Raw genomic sequence first — 25,253 nt, 5'->3', positions numbered from 1 at the left:
CACTAGCTCCCTTGCATTCATCAAAGGGGAATCTCAGCCCCTCCCACGTCCCTCTGCAAAGAAGGTATTTATCATTATAATTTTAGGAAAACGCACACACTGTATTGAACAGGGACCTAAAACAGACAATTTCTGTAAAAAGTAATTAAAAGTAAAAGAAACAAACACTTTCTGTTAAAAGTAATTAATACATGTGACTTTACAACCACTTTAAGTTCCTGAAGTCTTTCCTGGTATGTTTCATCCCTCAGACCTTTCACCATTTTTGTTGCCTGTCCAAGAGGTCCATAGACATCAGAGCTGTAAGCTTGTTGCCTAGCTGCCTCGGCCAGGAGAACACACAATGAATATTGCTGGTGACTATAGTCACTGACAATAAGCGCAGCAATTCAAGACAAAAGACAAATCTTTCAGGTGGCTGCTTAAGCCAGCCACAGATGGTAAAATTTTATTTCTGCAACCATGGGTTGCAGGAAAGAAAATCGCCTGATTTCTCCATCAACACAGTCAGTGTTGATGGGGGAATCCCTCCTGTGGAGCTATTGTGTTCTCCTGGTGGGGGGGGGGGGGGCGAGCTGTCCCGGCTAGGAGAACACACAAAATATATTGCTAGCAACTATAGCCACTGGCAATAATCGCATGAAAAATCCAATCGGTCTGCCTATACATGGTTCAATTCTTGGCCAGTCCCTACTGAACCAGCTGAGATTCAAACCGTTTATGGCCAGCTTTAGGCACATCCAACATTTTTGGCACATCAACATTTCTAGATGTTCTCTATAAAATAGCAAATCTTTATTTTTAAAGTTTGAGCGTGGGAGTAAAAACAAACTGCTGAGATATCTGATCTACCTTACTTCTTTATTTTATTATGTGGGAATGAAAAGTGCTGAAAATAGAAAATATATTTACTATCTACAGACCATTGCTGATCAGTAGTATTGGTAATGAGTAAAATACTATCCTATTGCCAGGCATTTTGATCCACAGTGAGTGGATGTTCACAATGGATCAATGATTAGCCTGTGCAAACCTATCCCAATCAGACCACTTATTCGTTCAATTGCTGGCATCCATCTATGCAAAGCTTTGCATATAGGATATATAACATTTCTAAAGTAGGGCAATGACTTCACTAAGATGTAGGGTTTGATGAAGTTTTCAGGTTCAAGAAATCTTGTTTGGAATTTGAAGCTGATCTTTTTATCAAATCCCATTAAAGCTTATGGGGGGGGGGGGGGTCAAACCTGTTACAAAATGTCGGCCATTTTTTAGGGCTGAAAGGCAGATCACTATAAAAAAAAAAAGACATGGACCAATGCAAACCAAAATATTTAAAACAATATAGTGCAGTGAGGAGATTTTTCTCAAGTGGCTTTGAGGGCAATATAAAAAAAAAAAATCACAATTACATTCATTAACATGCTTGGGGGATGCCTTAAATGTAGTGCTACAGACAGTCACAGTGACATTAAAAAAACTGGCAGTGCATATTTGGCAGTATGATTGAATTAGCCTTTATACAGTTGTAGCACCTTTATCTGATTCATTTCAGTTTGATAAAAAGGTTTTTCTTCAGGTAACTTAAACACTAAGATTATTTTTTTTTTAATCAAACAGCAATAGGCATTTTCAGTCAGATATTGGATATTGATTTGCTGAGGCTATCCTTATTCTGGGTAATGCAAAACTGTCCTGCTGCTGGTTAATTTCTGGAAAACGCTCAGTAAGATTTAGAACAAATTATATAACATTGAAAAATTATCCAGCAACAGGACAGTTTTAATCAGGGATAATATGCCTAACCTTTGTATGCCTAAAGTTTATTTTATTTGTCGAGATGGGGGGGTTGTAGTGAATGTGAGTGATACAAAGTTAGGCGGTTTAGTTGCACACATTTCTTGCATTTTTTTTAGTCTTTCAAAGGCTGCAGAAATGAGTTGCGAACATAAGGAAGTGCCAAAAACAGATGGGTTAGTAACAAGTAAATGCTGCCTTTTGAGTATCCGAAACTTTAAAAAAAAGACCCTATCAACAAAAAGGAAAGGAAAAGCCCAGAATAAGAATCTTGGAAACAAAACCATTTTTTTAAGAGATGCCTTGCTGCAAAAAATAAATAAATAAATAAATAAATAAATAAATAAATAAAACTAAAATAGAGCTCCTAGCAACATACATAAAAAATACTTTATCTCAAATAAATGAAACCCATTAAATACTGTTCCTTGTTTTTTAAAAGGAAGTCTTGCAGCAAAAAACAAAACAGAAAGTATGCTATGGGTTAGCTAAGTGAGCTAAAAGTGAGTGCTGACAAAGAATTAGCAATCACAATTAAAGTACAGTTCCCTAATTGACACTATTTTCTCCTTATGCAATTTGTAACTTTTCCCTATACTTTCCCTGCAGCTGCCTCTAATACGGTAACCCTGTGGCTTTTCTGTGCACCTAACCACCACCCAAATCATATATAAAACCTTCTTTTTGACTCTTCTAAGTCTGTTGGCCAGTTCAAAGGTTGTGCAGTGCAATATGGTTTAAAAAATTCCTCCACATAAATATGTGAGAACTGCAAATCTAAAAACCCACAGGATTCATGTTCGGTACTGGTGGTGAATAGGGTTGAGCAAACCTGGACTGTATTGTTCGGTAACCAGACACGGACCCGAACATTTCCCTGTATGTTCGGGTACTGCCTGTTGTTCGGTAATGTTATTTGATGTTTTGGCGCGGTTTTAATGGCGCGGTTTCAACAGGTGCAAGGCAGCCAATCACCAAGCGTTTAACTAATGTGCCCTTAGAAGCCATCACAGCCATGCCTACTAATGGCATGGCTGTGATTGGCCAGTGCAGCATGTGACCCAGAGTCTATATAGGCTGGAGTCACATAGCGTCGCGCGTCACTCTGCTCAAACTATACTAGGGAGAGGTTCCTGATGCTGCTGAGGGAGAGATAGGGAGATTATTGTAGGGTCAGGCTTGAGGTTGCTCTGAGGGAAAGCATAGGAAGAATCTTCTTTAATCAGACAGTGATCTACATTGATTTGATCGTGTGGGGGAGCAGTGCACAATCTTTTGGCCCGGAGGGAGAGATAGGAGATTATTGTAGGGGCAGGCTGGAGATTGCTTTGAGGGAAAGAATAGGAAGAATCTTCTTTAATCAGACAGCGATCTACATTGATTGTATTGTGTGGGGGTGCAGTGCACAAACTTTATGCCCTGACCTGAGCCCAGTGAGGAGGAGAAAGGAGAATTTTTTTTTTTTTATCAGTCTGTTAGGTGTGCGGCGTGCGGTGCTGCACATTTAATGCAAGCTCAGTGCATATGTGTCTGCTTAATCTGCATTTAAAAAAGAAAAACACTTTTTTCCTTCATATTTTACTTTGACATACCTTGTTTAGACAGACACTTCTTTTCTAACCTGCTCTTCAAAAAGCACCAATGTAAGGGGAAAATAATTATTTTTCAGTATTTAGGGGAAAAAAAAATATTTTTCAGTTTTTCATTCAAATGGGGTTTTTTTTTCAATAGCGGAATAGAACAACAACAGTATCCAACCTGTTAGACGTGCGGTGTGTAGCAGCCATTTCATGCAAGCTGAGTGCATATGTGTCTGCTTAATCTGCATTTAATCACTTAAGCCCCGGAAGTTTTTACCCCCTTCCTGACCAGGGGATATTTTGCGATTTGGCACTGCGTGATTTTAACAGAAAATTGCACGGTCGTGCGACGCCGTACCTAAACAAAATTTGACGTCCTTTTTTTCCCACAAACAGAGCTTTCTTTTGGTGGTATTTGATCACCTGTGCGATTTTTTGATCATGCGCTATAAACAAAAAAAGAGTGTCAATTTTGCAAAAATAACAATATTTTTCACATTTTTTATATGAAATTCCCCCCAAAAAATGTAAAAATCTAAATTTTTTAACATTTTCGGCCAATTTGTTTTATGCTACACATGTTTGGTAAAAAAAATCGCAAAAAGTGTATTTTGATTGGTTTGCGCAAAAGTTATCGCGTTTACTAACAAAGGGAAAGATTTTTGTAATTTTTGTTGTTTTTTTTAACGCGTAATGGCGGCAATCTGCGATTTTTTTTGCGGTACTGCGACATTGCGGCGGACAGATCGGACCCTTGACTGACATTTTTGACACTTTTGGGGTTACCAGTGACATTTCTACAGTAATCAGTGCTATAAATATGCACTGTTACTGTAAAATTACACTGGCAGTGAAGGGGTTAACTTTATTTGAGAGGGAGGGGTGGTGTGTGTCCCTAGGGGCATGATTCTAACTGTGATTGACTGTGGCTTGAGCTGTAGGAACAATGATCAACGGTCCTACATAGTAGAACCGTATGATCAGTGTTTCTACACAGGGGAGAATGACAGGCGGCTTGTTTACACTAGCCGCCTGACTTTCTCCCTCTCCCCCGACGATCGCAGAGTGACCGGCGGACATCGGGTCCACCGGTCACGTGCACGGGGGGGTCCGTGACCGCGCGGGAGCGCACCTCCGGCGGCGCGCGCTTGCTCCTCAGAGCCTCACAGGCTAGTGACGTTTATATACGTCACTTTGCCTGTGAGGGGCTGACCGCCGCAGTATATCTACTTGCGGCGGTCGGCAAGTGGTTAAAAAAGAAAAAAACGTTTTTCCTTCATATTTTACTTTGACATACATTGTTTAGACAGACACTGCTTTTCTAACCTGCTCTTCAAAAAGCACCAATGTAAGGGGAAAATAATAATTTTTCAGTATTTAGGGAAAAAAAATATTTTTCAGTTTTTCATTCAAATGGGTTTTTTTTAATTTAATAGCGGAATTGAACAACAACAGTATCCAACCTGTTAGGTGTGCGGTGTGTAGCGGCCATTTCATGCAAGCTGAGTGCATATGTGTCTGCTTAACCCGCATTTAAAAAAGAAAAAAACTTTTCTTCTTCATATTTTACTTTGACATACATTGTTTAGACAGACACTGCTTTTCTAACCTGCTCTTCAAAAAGCACCAATGTAAGGGGAAAACCATAATTTTTCAGTATTTAGGGAAAAATTTTTTTTTTCAATTTTTCATTCAAATGGGTTTTTTTTATTCAATAGCGGAATAGAACAACAACAGTATCCAACCTGTTAGGCGTGCGGTGTGTAGCGGCCATTTCATGCAAGCTGAGTAGATATGTGTCTGCTTAATCTGCATTTAAAAAAGAAAAAGCTTTTTTCCTTCATATTTTACTGTGACTTACAGCGTTTAAACACTGCATTTCAAATCTGCTATTCAACAAGCACCAATTAAGGGGACAATTCTTTTTCAGATTTTCATTCATACGTTACAGTACGATACACCCATTGCATACTGTTGTTGTATTCCGCTTTGCAATAAAAATCCATTTAGGGGAAAATAAATAAATTGCAGCCTAGTCTGCATATGTTACAGTGAGATACACCAACAGTATCTGTAACAGAATAGAACAACAACAGTATCCAACCTGTTAGACGTGCGGTGTGTAGCGGCCATTTCATGCAAGCTGAGTGCATATGTGTCTGCTTAATCTGCATTTAATCACTTAAGCCCCGGAAGTTTTTACCCCCTTCCTGACCAGGGGATATTTTGCGATTTGGCACTGCGTGGTTTTAACAGAAAATTGCACGGTCGTGCGACGCCTTACCTAAACAAATTTGACGTCCTTTTTTTCCCACAAACAGAGCTTTCTTTTGGTGGTATTTGATCACCTGTGCGATTTTTTGATCATGCGCTATAAACAAAAAAAGAGCGTCAATTTTGCAAAAATAACAATATTTTTCAAATTTTTTTATATGAAATTCCCCCCCAAAAAATGTAAAAATCTAAATTTTTTAACATTTTCGGCCAATTTGTTTTATGCTACATATGTTTGCTAAAAAAATCACAAACAGTGTGTTTTGATTGGTTTGCGCAAAAGTTATCGCGTTTACTAACAAAGGGAAAGATTTTTGTAATTTTTGTTGTTTTTTTTTAACACGTAATGGCGGCGATTTGCGATTTTCTTTGCGGTACTGCGACATTGCGGCGGACAGATCGGACCCTTGACTGACATTTTTGACACTTTTGGGGTTACCAGTGACATTTCTACAGTAATCAGTGCTATAAATATGCACTGTTACTGTAAAATTACACTGGCAGTGAAGGGGTTAACTTTATTTGAGAGGGAGGGGTGGTGTGTGTCCCTAGGGGCATGATTCTAACTGTGATTGACTGTGGCTTGAGCTGTAGGAACAATGATCAACGGTCCTACATAGTAGAACCGTATGATCAGTGTTTCTACACAGGGGAGAATGACAGGCGGCTTGTTTACACTAGCCGCCTGACTTTCTCCCTCTCCCCCGACGATCGCAGAGTGGCCGGCGGACATCGGGTCCACCGGTCACGTGCGCGGGGGGTGGTCCGTGACCACGCGGGAGCGCACCTCCGGCGGCGCGCGCTTGCTCCTCAGAGCCTCACAGGCTAGTGACGTTTATATACGTCACTTTGCCTGTGAGGGGCTGACCGCCGCAGTATATCTACTTGCGGCGGTCGGCAAGTGGTTAAAAAAGAAAAAAGCTTTTTTCCTTCATATTTTACTTTGACATACATTGTTTAGACAGACACTGCTTTTCTAACCTGCTCTTCAAAAAGCACCAATGTAAGGGGAAAATAATAATTTTTCAGTATTTAGGGAAAAAAAATATTTTTCAGTTTTTCATTCAAATGGGTTTTTTTTAATTTAATAGCGGAATTGAACAACAACAGTATCCAACCTGTTAGGTGTGCGGTGTGTAGCGGCCATTTCATGCAAGCTGAGTGCATATGTGTCTGCTTAATCCGCATTTAAAAAAGAAAAAAACTTTTCTTCTTCATATTTTACTTTGACATACATTGTTTAGACAGACACTGCTTTTCTAACCTGCTCTTCAAAAAGCACCAATGTAAGGGGAAAATAATAATTTTTCAGTATTTAGGGAAAAAAAATTCTTTTCAGTTTTTCATTCAAATGGGTTTTTTTTTATTCAATAGCGGAATAGAACAACAACAGTATCCAACCTGTTAGGCTTGCGGTGTGTAGCGGCCATTTCATGCAAGCTGAGTAGATATGTGTCTGCTTAATCTGCATTTAAAAAAGAAAAAGCTTTTTTCCTTCATATTTTACTGTGACTTACAGCGTTTAGACACTGCATTTCAAATCTGCTATTCAACAAGCACCAATTAAGGGGACAATTCTTTTTCAGATTTTCATTCATACGTTACAGTACGATACACCCATTGCATACTGTTGTTGTATTCCGCTTTGCAATAAAAATCCATTTAGGGGAAAATAAATAAATTGCAGCCTAGTCTGTATATGTTACAGTGAGATACACCAACAGTATCTGTAACAGAATAGAACAACAACAGTATCCAACCTGTTAGACGTGCGGTGTGTAGCGGCCATTTCATGCAAGCTGAGTGCATATGTGTCTGCTTAATCTGCATTTAATCACTGAAGCCCCGGAAGTTTTTACCCCCTTCCTGACCAGGGGATATTTTGCGATTTGGCACTGCGTGATTTTAACAGAAAATTGCACGGTCGTGCGACGCCGTACCTAAACAAATTTGACGTCCTTTTTTTCCCACAAACAGAGCTTTCTTTTGGTGGTATTTGATCACCTGTGCGATTTTTTGATCATGCGCTATAAACAAAAAAAGAGCGTCAATTTTGCAAAAATAACAATATTTTTCAAATTTTTTTATATGAAATTCCCCCCAAAAAAATGTAAAAATCTAAATTTTTTAACATTTTCGGCCAATTTGTTTTATGCTACATATGTTTGGTAAAAAAAATCGCAAAAAGTGTATTTTGATTGGTTTGCGCAAAAGTTATCGCGTTTACTAACAAAGGGAAAGATTTTGTAATTTTTGTTGTTTTTTTTAACGCGTAATGGCGGCGATCTGCGATTTTTTTTGCGGTACTGCGACATTGCGGCGGACAGATCGGACCCTTGACTGACATTTTTGACACTTTTGGGGTTACCAGTGACATTTCTACAGTAATCAGTGCTATAAATATGCACTGTTACTGTAAAATTACACTGGCAGTGAAGGGGTTAACTTTATTTGAGAGGGAGGGGTGGTGTGTGTCCCTAGGGGCATGATTCTAACTGTGATTGACTGTGGCTTGAGCTGTAGGAACAATGATCAACGGTCCTACATAGTAGAACCGTATGATCAGTGTTTCTACACAGGGGAGAATGACAGGCGGCTTGTTTACACTAGCCGCCTGACTTTCTCCCTCTCCCCCGACGATCGCAGAGTGACCGGCGGACATCGGGTCCACCGGTCACGTGCGCGGGGGGTGGTCCGTGACCGCGCGGGAGCGCACCTCCGGCGGCGCGCGCTTGCTCCTCAGAGCCTCACAGGCTAGTGACGTTTATATACGTCACTTTGCCTGTGAGGGGCTGACCGCCGCAGTATATCTACTTGTGGCGGTCGGCAAGTGGTTAAAAAAGAAAAAAGCTTTTTTCCTTCATATTTTACTTTGACATACATTGTTTAGACAGACACTGCTTTTCTAACCTGCTCTTCAAAAAGCACCAATGTAAGGGGAAAATAATAATTTTTCAGTATTTATGGAAAAAATATATTTTTCAGTTTTTCATTCAAATGGTTTCTTTTTAATTTAATAGCGGAATTGAACAACAACAGTATCCAACCTGTTAGGTGTGCGATGTGTAGCGGCCATTTCATGCAAGCTGAGTGCATATGTGTCTGCTTAATCAGCATTTAAAAAAGAAAAAAACTTTTCTTCTTCATATTTTACTTTGACATACATTGTTTAGACAGACACTGCTTTTCTAACCTGCTCTTCAAAAAGCACCAATGTAAGGGGAAAATAATAATTTTTCAGTATTTAGGGAAAAAAATTTTTTTTTTAGTTTTTCATTCAAATGGATTTTTTTTATTCAATAGCGGAATAGAACAACAACAGTATCCAACCTGTTAGGCTTGCGGTGTGTAGCGGCCATTTCATGCAAGCTGAGTAGATATGTGTCTGCTTAATCTGCATTTAAAAAAGAAAAAGTTTTTTCCTTCATATTTTACTGTGACTTACAGCGTTTAGACACTGCATTTCAAATCTGCTATTCAACAAGCACCAATTAAGGGGACAATTCTTTTTCAGATTTTCATTCATACGTTACAGTGCGATACACCCATTGCATACTGTTGTTGTATTCCGCTTTGCAATAAAAATCCATTTAGGGGAAAATAAATTAATTGTAGCCTAGTCTGCATATGTTACAGTGAGATACACCCATTGCATACTTTTGTATTCCACTTTGCAATAAAAACCCATTTAGGGGGAAAAAAAGTTAATTTCAGCCTAGTCTGCATATGGTACAGTGAGATACACCCATTGCATACTGTTGTATTCCGCTTTGCATTAAAAACCCATTTAGGTGATAAAAAGTTAATTGCGGCCTAGTCGGCATATGTTACAGTGAGATACACCCATTGCATACTGTTGTATTCCATTTTGCAATAAAAACCCATTTAGGGGATAAAAAGTTAATTGCGGCCTAGTCTGCATATGTTACTGTGAGATACACCCCTTGGATACTGTTGTTATATTCCGCTATTCAATAAACACCCATTTAGGAAAAAAAAAATTAAATTGCGGCCTAGTCTGTATCTGTACATGTGAGATACACCCGTTGTATACTGTTGTTCTATTCTGCTATTCAATAAACACCCATTTAGGGAAAAAAATATTAAATTGCGGTCTAGTCTGTATCTGTACGTGTGAGATACACCCTTTTAGATACTGTTGTTCTATTCTGCTATTCAATAAACACCCATGTAGGGGAAAGAAAGATATTAAATTGCGGCTTAGTCTGTATCTGTATGTGTGAGATACACCCTTTGTATACTGTTGTTCTATTCCACTATTCAATAAACACCCATAAAGGGAAAAAATATTAAATTGCGACCTAGTCTGCATATGTTACTGTGAGACACACCCTTTGGATACTGTTGTTCTATTCTGCTATTCAATAAACACCCATTTAGGGGACAGAAAGATAATAAATTGCGGCTTAGTCTGTATCTGTACGTGTGAGATACACCCTTTGGATACTGTTGTTCTATTCTGCTATTCAATAAACACCCATTTAGGGGACAGAAAGATATTAACCACTTTACCACCGGAGGATTTTGCTGTCATATGTCCAGGCCACTTTTTGTGATTCGGCACTGTGCGACTTTAACGCCGTACCCAAACAAAATTTACGTTCTTTTTTCCCACAAACAGAGATTTCTTTTGGTGGTATTTTATCACCTGTGCGATTTTCATTTTTTGTGATATTAATTTAAAAATGCGACAATTTTGAAAAAATAACAATATTTTTCTACTTTGACAGTTAAAAAATATCCAATATATTAAATTTTTGTCATATATTTAGGCCAAAATGTAATTATCTACATGTGTTTGACAAAAAAATTCTCAATGAGCGTATTTTTAACTGCTTTATGACCGGAAGGTTTTACCCCATTCCTGACCAGGCCATATTTTGCGATTCGGCTCTGCATTACTTTAACGGACAATTGTGCGGTCGTACAACGCTGTACCCAAATGTATGTCCTTTTTTCCCCCACAAATAGAGCTTTCTTTTGGTGGTATTTGATCACCTGTGCGATTTTTACTTTTGACGCTATAAACAAAAAAAGAGCGACAATTTTGAAAAAATAACAATATTTTTCACATTTTTTTATATGAAATTCCCCCCCAAAAAAATGTAAAAATCAAATTTTTTTATCATTTTAGGCCAATTTGTTTTCTGCTACATATTTTTGGTAAAAAAATCACAATAAGCGTATTTTTATTGGTTTGCGCAAAAGTTATTGCGTTTACTAACTAAGGGAAAGATTTCTGTCATTTTTGGTGTTTTTTTTTAACGAGTAATGGTGGTGATCTGCGATTTTTTTTGCAGGACTGCGACATTGCGGCGGACAGATCGGACCCTTGGCTGACATATTTGACACTTTTGGGGATACCAGTGACATTACTACAGTAATCAGTGCTATACAAATGCACTGTTACTGTAAGAATGACACTGGCAGGAAAGGGGTTCATTTTTTTTGGAGAGGAAGGGGTTAATATATGCCTGGTGCTTACTGACGTGTGTGGGGGAGGTGACTGAGTGACACAGGGACAGATCTCAGGTTCAGCTATGCTGAACCCTGCAATCTGACCCTGCCTGTCACTTAGGAGATCCGCCCGCTTTGTTCACAAAAGCGGGTGGATTTCCACACTAGATCCCTGATGATCGGGGAAGAGCAGCGGTGATCACCGCCGCTCCTCCCCTGGCCCGACTCCCACTGTAACTGAATACAGTGGGAGCGAGCCTCTGGCGGCATGCGCGCGCCGCCGAGAGAGGGGAATGTCTAGTGACGTAGGTCTACGTCACCAGACGATAACGAACCACTTTGCCGCAGCACAGTCAATGTGACTGGTCGGCAAGTGGTTAAATTGCGGCTTAGTCTGTATCTGTACGTGTGAGATACACCCTTTGGATACTGTTGTTCTATTCTGCTATTCAATAAACACCCATTTAGGGGAAAATTAATCATTTTGCAGCGTTTGCTTATTATGTTACTGTGAGATACACCCTTTAAATTTGTTTGGCGCATCTCATTCCACCACCGAGGATTGCAGGGCACCTCAGTTTGCCTTCTATTGCCAACTCCTCCTACTCCGCTTCCTCATCCTCATCCTCTACCGCCTCCGCATCCGGAGCAGTGATCATTCCCAAGGCTTTCTGGGCAGTCATTCACAAGTGGCTCAGAGGATGGGTTCCTACACCCACAAATGCCAGGTACACAATTATCCAGCAAGGGCACAGTTCTGGAGGATGACGAGGTGGAGGATGAGGAGGAGATGGAGGAGGAGGAACCATGTTCACAGCAGGGTAGCACCCAGATAACTGATAACAACAGATACTACACTTGATCTTAGCCAAAAGGTCAAGAAGCAATGCTGGTGGCATTCCCACCTTGCAGCGGGGGGCACAGTCGAAGCACAAGGCGAAGGCAGAGGAGGAGGTCGTCAATGCAGCCAGGGCACCGCCAGCACCTCATAAGTCAGGGTTAGCATGTATGAAATGTGGAAAAGCTTTGTCGGCACGCCACCAAAACCAGGACCACCAGCTGTTTTTTTTTTTTTTTAAGCCCGTGGTGAGTAAACACACTCAGACTATCACCCGGTGGGTGCATAAAAAAGTGTACACCAAAAAAGTGAAACACAAAAAGTGCACAGGTTGTACACATGGTCCTTGACCCTGATCCCCCGGGGCACAAGGCTCCTGACAGGGACTGGGATACTTACACTGGCTAACCTGGCCGAAACCAGGCAGCGCTGTTTTTTATGAGGTCTGGTGAAACAGACCACCCCAAGTACTAGGTGGGGCTCTCCCGAAGAGAGACCCCATGAGAGAGGGCAAACCAAGCCAGATGGCCATATCCACCCCCTCCCAAGACTTTCAGGGACAGGCCCAAGGACCTACACCCTACTAATCATGCTGTGCAAAATAAAGTGTACCGCCACCATATAAAACACAAAACGTGAGACACACAACGCATAAAAGCGGGGAAAGGGATAGTGGAGAAGTACAAGGTTAGTGCCACGTTGCAATACTACGGCAGGCCCTTTGGCCAGGATTAAAAAATTCCTCTGGTTCTGACCAAAAGGCCCGGCCCTAGAGTCAGGTGTGAAAAACGTGTGTAGGAAGTGCAGTGTCCTTGGTGCCATACTCATAGTGTTGGCGTCCCCCGTGAATTATGGCACCCCTGGACTGCCACTCCAGGGGCACATACACCACAGGCTTTTCTGAATCCCGGTCCCTGGCAAGACCAGTGCAGCCCTGTCCCTACCAGAAGGCCTCGATGACGTCACTCCCATGCATGTGCACAGCAGCCGCTGTTCACAGCACAGGGCTCTGAAGGAACAGCACGGCGGCTGTTCTTTCAGAGCGCATGCACCAGTGATGTCACTGGCTGTATTCAAAGTAAATATCTCCTATTTGCATGTGCATGTTTAGGAGAAATTTACAGTACCTTTAGGTGAGCCTCATTATAGGCTTACCCATAGGTACAAGTTACAGAGGAAGCTTTACTTCCTCTTTAAATAAAGACTTGTTTTTATTAAAAATGTAATATTCAATTATTTTTATACAAGCCAATAACACACTGCAAATGCATCTGAAGTGCATTGATAAATCTGTCTAGAAAACTGATAAATGTTTATACAACCAATAAATAAATTGATAAATGCTATATGTGATATATATAAAATTGTGCTCCAATGTTCTTGTAAATTGATATTTGAATTATTCAATAATAAACAATAAAACTTAATACTAAGAAATCGGTGTAAACCAATGTTGAATCAATAACTAATAAAGTCCAATAGTCTCAATATATAAAAAATGTGCAAAAATCCAAAAAATCGCTATGGTGCTGGAAATCAATTCATCATATCTGCAAAGTCATAAATATATAAAAATCAATAAATATAAAATATATTAAAAATGTTGAAAATCAATTGAAAGTGAGTATTCTATAGATAATAAATACAATTATGAAGTCCAAATATTCCAATAGGTGCAAAGTGCAAGAAAAAAGGTGCAATAAAATGTCCATGGTAATTAAATCAATCTGTGCAAGTATGTGCCAGTGAAATGGGGCTCCCCGATAGGACCGCACTCACCGGATGGGGGTACTCCTACAGGGGTCAGAAGTATGTAGCCAAAACCAGGTTAGATATTCCAAATCACTGTGGCACCAATCAACTCAGATAGACCCTTGTATATTAAGGAGTGACTCTTCTCCAATGTTTCCAGGGGGTATTCCTCACAGATATATAAGGAAAGAAGCCTGCATGGTGTAAATCCGTTTAGAATAAACAATGTATTCATAGCAGTAGACCTGCATTAAAATTAGTAGTCACAAATGTATATAGGCAACGTGGATTCTGTGTTCCTGGTGCCGGAGGGCAAATGTGCTCCAAACACCAGAAGTGACGGGGCGGAGATGACGTGGTGACGTTCTACGCGTTTCATCAGAGTGACATCATCAGGAGTTGTGTTCAGATGGTGTCAAGTGTGTCTTGCCTACAATCAAGCATGGTGGTGGGAGTGTCATGGTCTGGGGCTGCATGAGTGCTGCCGGCACTGGGGTGCTACAGTTCATTGAGGGAACCATGAATGCCAACATGTACTGTGACATGCTGAAGCAGAGCATGATCCCCTCCCTTCGGAGACTGGGCCGCAGGGCAGTATTCCAACATGATAACGACCCCAAACACACCCCCAAGAAGACCACTACCTTGCTAAAGTAGCTGAGGGTAAAGGTGATGGATTGGCCAAGCATGTCTCCAAACCTAAACCCTATTGAGCATCTGTGGATCATACTGAAACGGAAGGTTGTGGAGCTCAAGACACGTCATGGAGGAGTGGAAGAGGACTCCAGTGGCAACCTGTGAAGCTCCATGCCCAAGAGGGTTAAGGCAGTGCTGGAAAATAATGGTGGCCACACAAAATATTAACACTTTGGGCCCAATTTGGACATTTTCATTTAGGGGTGTACTCACTTTTGTTGCCAGCAGTTTAGACATTAATGGCTGTGTGTTGAGTTATTTTGAGGGGACAGAAAATTTACACTGTTATACAAGCTGTACACTCACTACTTTACATTGTGTCAAAGTGTCATTTCTTCAGTGTTGTCATAAGAAAAGGTATAATAGAATATTTACAACAATGTGAGGGGTGTACTCACTTTTGTGAGATACTGTATATATGTACCTCCTTTATCATATTCCATTGAAGAATGTTTAGAATCACGATTGCATTTTAAACATAGTTTATAAACACCCATGCTTATAATTCATAAATAATAATGAAAAACCATAACATAGTCACCTTTTTTTTCTTTTCTATAACACGTTGAAAGGATTCTACATGAGATAAACATTATATGAACACATGGCTGGATTTTTACTATGATAAGTGTATCGTGTGTCAGTCTTTTTTTTTTCACAGTCATGAACATGTCTTGTGACTACAGAAATTCAGGCTTGTCATTATCAAAAGTATGGCTACGTCTTTCACAGACAGACAAGTCCTTGATTCATATGACACTGAGTGAACTTATGTGTGATAGGCCATTTTGGGGCCCATTACAAGTGATCTAAGAGGATTGACAGCCATAAAAAAATAAAAATGAAAGAATCTCTAGATAATGTGAAGTATGGTGAAATGTTGGTGACTACCTGAATTCTGTGCATTAAGGTAATTCTACCAGTGAAGTTAACAGAGATTTTTTTTTAAAAGTTTTATTATTTAGAGATAGACATTTCTTAGAATTTTCTTATGTTTTGTATTAAATGAATATTAAAATTGTGACCTATTTTAAACAAACATAAGACAAAGCTTTTACTTGCTATTCTCAACCATAATATATGCATGTGAATAAATGTACTTAATTTTGTATAAAAATATAATGCACTTTACATCTTAAATTTCTTATATAGAATTGAGGATGCTGAATTCAATGACATGCTTTTGAATTGTTTAAAACCAGCTATAGCTAATACTGTCATTTATTTAGTCAATATGAACAATACAAATGTATCAGTGATTTTATAAAGGATAATGATGCCTATTATTTTACAGCATATTTAGAGTTAAGTTTAATCAGAAGACAATTCAAGATTACAAATATCTATATCCAATTACTAAAATCTCACATAACCTTAAGACTTGAATTTGTTGTCAGTCTTTTAAAATCTGCAGTTTTCATTAACCACTTCTGGACCGGAAGATTTTTCCCCTTAACCTCCCTGGCGGTATGATTCTGTCAGGAATTCTGTTCCAAAAGCGGTACAATTCTTTTCATGGAAATTTGGCGTTATGTATTATAGGCCTACAATTCTTAGTAATTACTGACTTAAACCTGACCAAAACAAGTCTCTAGTAGACATCCCAGATGTGATAAATTTGAAACACAAACAAGTGAATTATAATCGAATCAATAATATTATTTTATAATTTAATATATAATATATATAATAAAATTATATTATTGATTAGATTATAATTCATGCGCTATATATTATATATATATGTGTGTATATACCTATATACACACACACACATATATATATATATATATATATATATATATATATATATATATATATATATATATATAAAATTATATTATTGATTCGATTATAATTCATGCGTTATATATATATACACACACACACATATATATATATATATATATATATATATATATATGTGTGTGTGTGTATATAGATATATATATATAAATATATGTGTGTGTGTATATATATATAACGCATGAATTATAATCGAATCAATAATATAATTTTATATATATATATATATATATATATATATATATATATATATATATATATATATATATATGTGTGTGTGTGTATATAGGTATATATATATATATATATATATATATATATATATATATATATGTGTATATATATATATATATATATATATATATGCATATATATATATATATATATGCATATATATATATATATATATATATATATATATATATATATATATATATATATATATATATATATATATATATGCATATATATATATATATATGCATATATATATATATATATATATATATATATATATATATATATATATATATATGCATATATATATATATATGCATATATATATATATATATATATATATGCATATATATATATATATATATATATATATATATATATATATATATATATATATATGCATATATATATATATATATATATATATATATATATATATGCATATATATATATATATATATATATATATATATATATATATATATGCATATATATATATGCATATATATAATATAAAATGTGTTATGTGTTTTGTGCAACTTTTTTTTTTTTTTTTGAATTTCCCTCTCTAGTTCCGCTCCCATGCAGCATTGCTGCTGCAGGGAACGGAACTAGGAAGTCCTCCTACCGACAGACGAGCGGCGGAGATCTCGCTGGCGGTCACAGCAATGAGAGCTCATCGCTGGATCGCCAGGATAAGGTAAGAGAAGCTCCGCTGAGCTCTCTGCACGCTCTGCCCATTGACCCCGAGCGTGACTCGGGGATACCGCTAATAGCAGAAAATTCCTACCCCGAGTCGTGCAATGCTGTACCCAAATAGAATTGATGTCCTTTTTTTTCCCACAAATAGAGCTTTCTTTTGGTGATATTTGATCACCTCTGTGATTTTTATTTTTTGCTCTGTAAACAAAAAAAAAGAGCGACAATTCTGAAAAAAAAAAACAATGTTTTTCACTTTCTGCTATAAACCATTCCCAATTTAAAAAAAATGTAATAATCACATTTTTTTTTTATCATTTTAGACCAATTTGTATTCTGCTACATATTTTTAGTAAAAAAAATCCCAATAAGCATATTTTGAATGGTTTGCGCAAAAGATATCGCATCTACAAACTAGGGGAAAGGTTTATGTAATTTTTATTGATTTCTTATTTTTACTAGTAATGGCGGCGATCTGCAATTTTTAGTGGGACTGCAACATTGTTGTAGACAGATCGGACCCCTAACTGACATTTTTGACACTTTTGGGGGGACCAGTGACATTACTATAATAATCAGTGATAAAAATATGCACTGTTACTGTACTAATGACACTGGCAGGGAAGGGGTTAATAACACCAGTCCAGTGGGTGTTTTCTAACTGTGGGGGAATGGACTTATGGAATCAACACAGGGACCTGTGCTCCTAAATAGGAGGAACACAGGAGCACTGTGTTGATTGCTGACAGAACAACATTCTGCTGTGTTTACAACAGCAGACCGCCGTTCTGTCTCCACATGGAGCGATCGTGGGTGCCTGGCGGCAATTGCGGCCGCCGACTCCATAGATCAGCTTCACCGCTGACCTGCCACTGTATATCTGATAAACGGCGGCTGGTCAGCAAGTGGTTAAAAATAGGAAGGATGGCACACCATTCTCTTGTGGTATGTTTTTTTTTTTAATTAAATGTATAAAGAGTTATGATAAAGTTTTTTTTTTTTTTTTTTTTATTACCTGGTCTGTGGAATGGTTTTGCACAGAACAGCCCCAATCCTCTCTTCTAGGGTCCCCCGTTGTCACTCCTGGCTCATCCCCCTGCTGAGTACCCCCATAGCAAGCCGCTTCTGTTTGAGGCACTCCTGTGGGCCTAAACCCAAACTGAACTGTTTGTGTCTACTGGCACACAAAGTTCCGCTCAGCCCACCCCACTCATTCCCTCATCACTGCATTTTATTGGCATCAGCAGGAGCCAATGGTTCCTGCTGGTCTCACTGAATCCAGGGAAGAGGCAGAGAGAGAGCAGCACACCACTACTCTTAGGCACAGCGCTGGATCAAGATCGGGCTCAGATAAGTATTTTGGAGGGTGGGCTCGGAAGAGCTCTGTCAGTAGAGCTGACAGAAGAAGATTTTTTATCTTAATGCAGAGAATGTGTTAAGCTAGAAAACCTTCAACTTTTAGAACCGCTCTATAATTTTATGCTCACAATATCCAGAAAAAAAGTACTTGTTGAGTTTAGGTCACCAAGATGGTTATCATCTCTTCTCTCCAGCTTTAAGTTTGTGTTTTTTCTTTATCTTTTTTTATTATATTAAAAGAATACTGCCATGAACACATTTGCTCAGTCTCCACCTAAAATAGGATGTCAACTGTCTACCAACTGTGAGCCTGCTCACTGATACTCCTGGTGGCAGTATGGAGAAGGTTAGCAGCATTGAGATGCAAAAAACAATGAAAAGAATAAAAAAAGGGGCAAACAAGTACTTTATAAAATATGTATGTACTAATATATTTACGATAAGATGCCATGTTATTTTTATACATTTCAGGACCTTGTATTCATGGTCAAGGTGGCTTTCACTGCCATCCTGAAGAGAAATGATTGGGTTATTTTACGTATTTCAGTATTCTAAAAATAGGTAAAAGTTAAAATTTGTCCTGGAACAATAGAGTAGCATTAAGTAAACAGTTTTGTAGCTGTTTATGTATGCAAGGTAATACATGTTTATGAAATGACACGGATCCAATGTCAATATGTTATTCAATTAAGCTTTCACAAAAAAAGCCTGGAGGCTGATATGTTTCTATGCAGAGCTGCACCAGATATTGCATTCCCCAGTTTTTTTAAATCAACCCCTGTGAGCTTCTATAGTGTTGTATGATCTACTGTAAGTCTGTATTAGGACCTCCAGCCAGTTGGTCATGTAAACTACATGGTGCAGTTTCTAGGAAAACATCCTATATGCCATCTGCATTGATGCCCTAATCATCATAAGTGACATATCTCCATTCAGAAAACCAGCAACCGTGCTCCAACTTCAACACTTGTAGCTGTGCCCTTGCTTTTTTTGGTCATTCATTTCTGATGGTAGTTGATAAACTGCAAGCCTTGTGAGAGGATTCAACTCCAGCTTTCCTATGAAAGGCCAGTACAACCTCCAAGATGTAGCTGCTGACCCCAGGTGCTTATCATTCTTGAGTCTCTTCTTTATATTACTTGTGAGTAGGATTTGAAAGTATCCAGACTCAGAAGATAGGATTTTCTCATCCAAATGAAGGAAGGACACCATTGCTTTCTCTATCTTCAGATATAGAAATACATTATTTTCTGCATAGCAACAGCAGTAATAAATATGTTAAAAAGAACAATTCCAGACATTGCTTCTTTAAATTAAATAAAATGTGACATCAACAAGAACATGCTTTTAAGATAGTTGCTCAATCACCTAATGAAGTAAATGCTCTGAAAGATCTCATTAATACAATAGATCATATTATGTTGCTGCGAATGGAAAGGCTGGGTTAGGTAGGCAAAAAGTGATGAATGCTAGAAATTGGATATTGTCAACTTGCATCCATCAGTGGCACACAAGGACATCAAATGAGTTTTTGTAATAAAGAGATGGGCATTATTTTAAGCAACCAAATTAGCATGATGAGACTGGATGAAAGGAAGGGAAGGTTTGATGTATGGGGATCATTGTTCATATCAAACAATGAATGTGCCAGTATGGAATATGCAATACATCTTCTAGTGTAAGGAACTCCAAAGGGACATCATCAAAGAGGTTTATATTTCTATGTGTGTTCAAATCACCATTCCTCTTTTTTATTTAATTATTTAAACTGAATTGATTTAAATCATAGTAGCTGTTCTGGACTGTTTATTTAAGTGCAAATATTAATCTACAGAACATGGCAATATATGATGTATGATTAGCATAATCTGTTATATGTGCACTTGACCAGCAGAATCTTAGTTAAGGACAAATCATATCCCCCCCCCCCCCCCCCCCCACAGTGATACATAAAATGTTCATCCCCTCATACTTGCAGATAAAAAGGTTCAGATGTCAAGCTGATCACTAAGGCTCTGTTCTACCATTCTACAGTGTGAAATTAAAAAAGAAACACAGTGATTAGAATATGCTACCCCATTTCAGTAAATCAGAAAATGAACTCCTAAACTCCTTGTCAATTAAGCACAGTGCAAATGTTGGCTTAAGAAAATACTGGCATTCATGTTTAACAATCAATTTGAGAATAAAGACTTAACCCATTCACTAATTTATTGAAAAAAAAAGAATACATATAGTAACTGAAGTGTGTTCATATTTCATCTGTCAACAACAAGCTCTTCCATGCAGTAAAAAAAAAAATATATATATACAAAATTCACCATATCTGCATACAGCAGTTCCCTAACCAGGTCGAAACAGTGATTTGTAGAAATGGTAATTGGATTGGAAGATTTTGGGAGATTTCCACAGTCCATTTCCCATGCATGGCTACTTAGATTAAAAAAGAAGAACTACAGACATTTTTACATAGTTGCATCCAGCTTGGACCAATATATTGATGCATATAATATACCTGTGGGACCCTTGTAGAAGCTGGAAATCTCTGTAGTAGACATTGCTACTCCAGTTATCTCCACAATCTTCAGAGTCCCAATGCCAAGCTGCTGCCTTGCTCCATTCTGAATACAGGAGGTTGTCCGCTCTGACATGGATGCCATTTAGAGAATGTATTGTATTTTCACAATGAATACAAAGCATTTTTCATTAAAAAAGGTGGAGAGCAAGACGTTACTGCCCTGCTTCTCCACCTTGTCCACACCTTTTTTTTAACTAGTGACACCGTTATTTTAAGAACTAATTGATTCTTTACATGATTTATTTTTGATTTTATCAGTGGGAGGGGCTACCAACTTACCTGGATTCAATGTGATCTACATAGCATTTAAAGTGAATGTAAAGTCTCAGTTTTTTTTTCTTTATTTAATTTCTATATTTGTTATACTTACCTCCTCTGTGCAGTTGGCTTTGCACAGGATGGCCCGAATTCTCCTCTTTCAAGGGCTCTCTTCGCTGCTCCTGGGCCCTCCCTTCTGTTGAGTTCCCCCACAGCAAGCAGCTTGCTATTCAGACACAGAGCTGCCATTTGGTCCCACCCCCTCTCTCTCCTGATTGGCTAACTGACTTTGATTGACAGCAGCGGGAGCCAATGGCGCTGCTGCTGTGTCTAAGCCAATTTAGGAGGGAGAGTCCTGGATAGCTGAGGGACTCGTAGACATCCCTGGATAGAGGTGGGGTTTAGGTAAGTATTAGGGGGGCTAAGGGCTGCTGCTACACACAGAAGGCTTTTTATCTTATTGTATAGAATGCATTAAGATAAAAAAAAAAAAAAAAAACTTCTACCTTTACAGCTCCTTTAAATACAGTTCCCCTCATATACATACCTCACTTTCTGCCACCAGCACCTGGTCATCGCTAAAGGACATTGGGGTTTGAGCTAAAATGGTGGGGACTTCCACACTCTTGTTGCTCCTCAACCATGGAGATAGAAGCCTTGTCAACTGACTAAAAAAAGTCTATTTTAGACAATCTCATGCAATAATACATGCCCTATTGTTAGTCCTGCTATAGATTAAAAATATTTTTTTTGGACAGTTTTGAAATGAGTAGGAAGACTTTAGAACATATGTTTGTTTATTTATTTATTGTAATCAAGTTTTTCTATGGGTTTATTTATTTATTTTTTTGAGATTTTGGTTTGATGAAACAGAACCACCCATGGTTTGAAGGGGAGGGAGACAGGTGTGATCCCATCAACCAGTTCAAGAATTTACCTCCAGTATCTACAAATCAGAGGACAGTACAACCATATATGGGACAATGAAGTTGATTTACTAAAGATGAATTGGCTTCTCTTTCACTTTGAAAGGATAGTTGTCGTTTGCAAGGGAATTTGTCCCAGAGGTTAGTGAATAAGGTGAGGTTTCACTTTGGAATACCCAATCATGGTCAGGGAAAAGAAAAAAAAAGCATTTGTTTTGCTTTCACATGATTGAAAGATTGAAGTCAGCAGAGCTTCACCTCATTTATTATGCTCTCTGGAAAATTTCCTTGCAAAGTGAACAGCCTGTTTGACTTTAGTAAATCAACCACCATGTTTCTATGTTCCCAATAAACATGTATTAACACAGATTCTCTAGCTCTTTTCCAGGGACACAGACATCAATATGAAACTGACAGAGGTTCTAAGCTTTCATCTATCAAATCCTGAAAAACAAAATGGCTGGAGTTATAATTTTACACAAAATCTAACAAGACAGCCCATTGTAAGAGTTTTCTGGAAAAATAGATTGTTTTTCTATATCCAAATCTATACTCTTCATACATTCTATTTTTACTATTCTCCACAGTGTATGAGCCCTAAAGCGAATGTCCAACCCAATCCATTGTTTGCTATACTTGTGTCAGATTACATTCTATGCAGTGGCTCTATGATTTGTCTCCTTAAATGTTGTCACAAGGTTACCTTTCTCTAGAATGAATTGTTATTGAGAGGATTCTTCTCCATTAGCATGATGGCCAAGTGAAGGGTGTCCCAGGATATAACCCATTTTATTTAATGAAATATTTTCCTCTGATTTATGATGTATGAGATGCCCCTTTAATGAACATTCTTTCCGCTTCTATTGATAATAAAATAAACAATAGGTAACAGAAGATCTATTATTATTATACAGGATTTAAAAAGCACCAACAATTTATATAGCACTTTACATTTTGAGTATTTACTACCAAATCTTTAAAACTTGTAAAATGTTGATGTATTGCCTTTTAATAGAAAGATAGATAGATAGATAGATAGATAGATAGATAGATAGATAGATAGATAGATAGATAGATAGATAGATAGATAGATAGATAGATAGATAGATAGATAGATAGATAGATAGATAGATAGATAGATAGATAGATAGATAGATAGATAGATAGATAGATAGATAGAACAAATACAATTAAAGTTTTTTTTAACTTTTTGTCAAAACTATATAATGCCATTGTGAGGGACCCTGCCCTAAGAAATAGTGTCCCTATTCTAAATTTAATGTTGCTGAACTTTAGTCAGGCTATGCCTGATTGATAGTTCTGCTTTCCCCCAAGTCCAGGGTATTATTCGCTCCACCCTGCTGTTGGGGATTGTCCCTGGCAATAGTGTAGGAGGGTTCAATAACCTGAGTATGAACATTATTATCCCCCTAGCCAACCACTAGGAGGTTTAATAATAGTGGTACATGCTGAGGAAGGGTCTAAATATTTGTGGGGACCTTCTGGAAGATCTCTTTCCTCCCAGACTTTGACTGGGAAGGACGTGTATTTTGTTGTTCCTGACCTTCCAGGCCTAATGCCTGGGAAGGACACATGTGCTTTGAGAAGAAACTAGGACAGTGCTTATGGGCCTATGAGTTTTGCACTGCTTTTCCAGAGGGTCTGCCCAGGAGGAGTGAATCTGGAATCTGGTTTGGAGCAACAAGTAGGAACTTTGGGGTTGATTTACTAAAGGCAAAGAGACTGTACACTTTGCAAAGTCAGTTGCTCCAGAGGTTAGTAAATGAGCGGAAGCTCTGCTTACTTCCATCATCCAATCATGTGTAAGCAAAAAATGCTATTTTTCCCTTGCTCATAATTTGGTGTTCTTTGGAAAGTGAAGCTTTACCTCATTTACTAAGCTCCGGAGCAACTGCACTTTGCAAAGTGCACTGTCTATTTGTCTTTAATAAATCAACCTCTTTGTCTGCTGGAGAGTGTTCCAAAGAGAAAGGCAAATACTTGAACGCTATAGGAAGTCTGGCAGCACGTCTAGAAAGTTTATGTGCTACAACTGCATACAGTCAACAGAATACAGTTTGCTGTTCTGGTTTAAAGGTCCTTTTTCTGTATCAGCTGTGTTTTTTGTGCATTGTTTCTCCAGTGCCCTATGCCCTAATGCTCTCTCTCTAGAGTATTTTTTGCTATAAAATTACTTAGAACCCCCAAACAGAGACCCTAGAGAATATCATGGCCATTGTTGCAATATTTTATGTTACATTGTATTTGCGCAACAGTTTTTCAAATGCAATTTTTTAGGAAAAAATACACTTTATTGAATTTAATAATTAAAAAAAACATTAAAATTAGCCCAATTATTTTGTGTAATGTGAATGATGATGTTGCGCCAAGTAAACAGATACCTAACATGTCATGCTTAAAAATTGTGCGAGCTCATGGAATAGCAACAAACGAAAAATCTCCACAGGTGACGTTTTAAAAATGTCAACAGGTTACCTGTTTAAAGTTACAGAGAAGGTCTAATGCTAGAATTATTGCTCTCACTCTAACTATCGCGATGATACCTCACATGTGTGGTTTGAACACCGTTTACATATGCGGGTGCAACTTACGTATTTGTTCGCTTCTGCGCATGAGCACCAGGGGAATTTTTTCTTATTTCTTTTATTTTTTATTTTTACACTGCCCCTTTATAAAACATTTTTTAAATCACTTTTATTCTTACTACAAGGAATCAATCCATTTTTAGGTGCTCCTTCTATGGAGGCTCTGGAAATTTAGAGTAAGGACTGCGATATATGCATGAAAATATATACATATAGATTGATAGATAGCTATAGATATATTTACATATACACTATATATGTATATATATATATATATATATATATATATATATATTTATTCCAAGTCCTAACACAAATCAGTAAATACTGTGCAAGTGGGAGCAAAAGTATTTTGGGGAAATTCTTTT

The sequence above is a fragment of the Pelophylax lessonae genome, assembly GCF_965119305.1.
Source record: "Pelophylax lessonae genome assembly, chromosome: 2".
Lineage (NCBI taxonomy): Eukaryota > Metazoa > Chordata > Amphibia > Anura > Ranidae > Pelophylax > Pelophylax lessonae.
The sequence above is the reverse complement of the archived record's forward strand: the minus strand, read 5'-3'. Positions refer to the sequence as shown.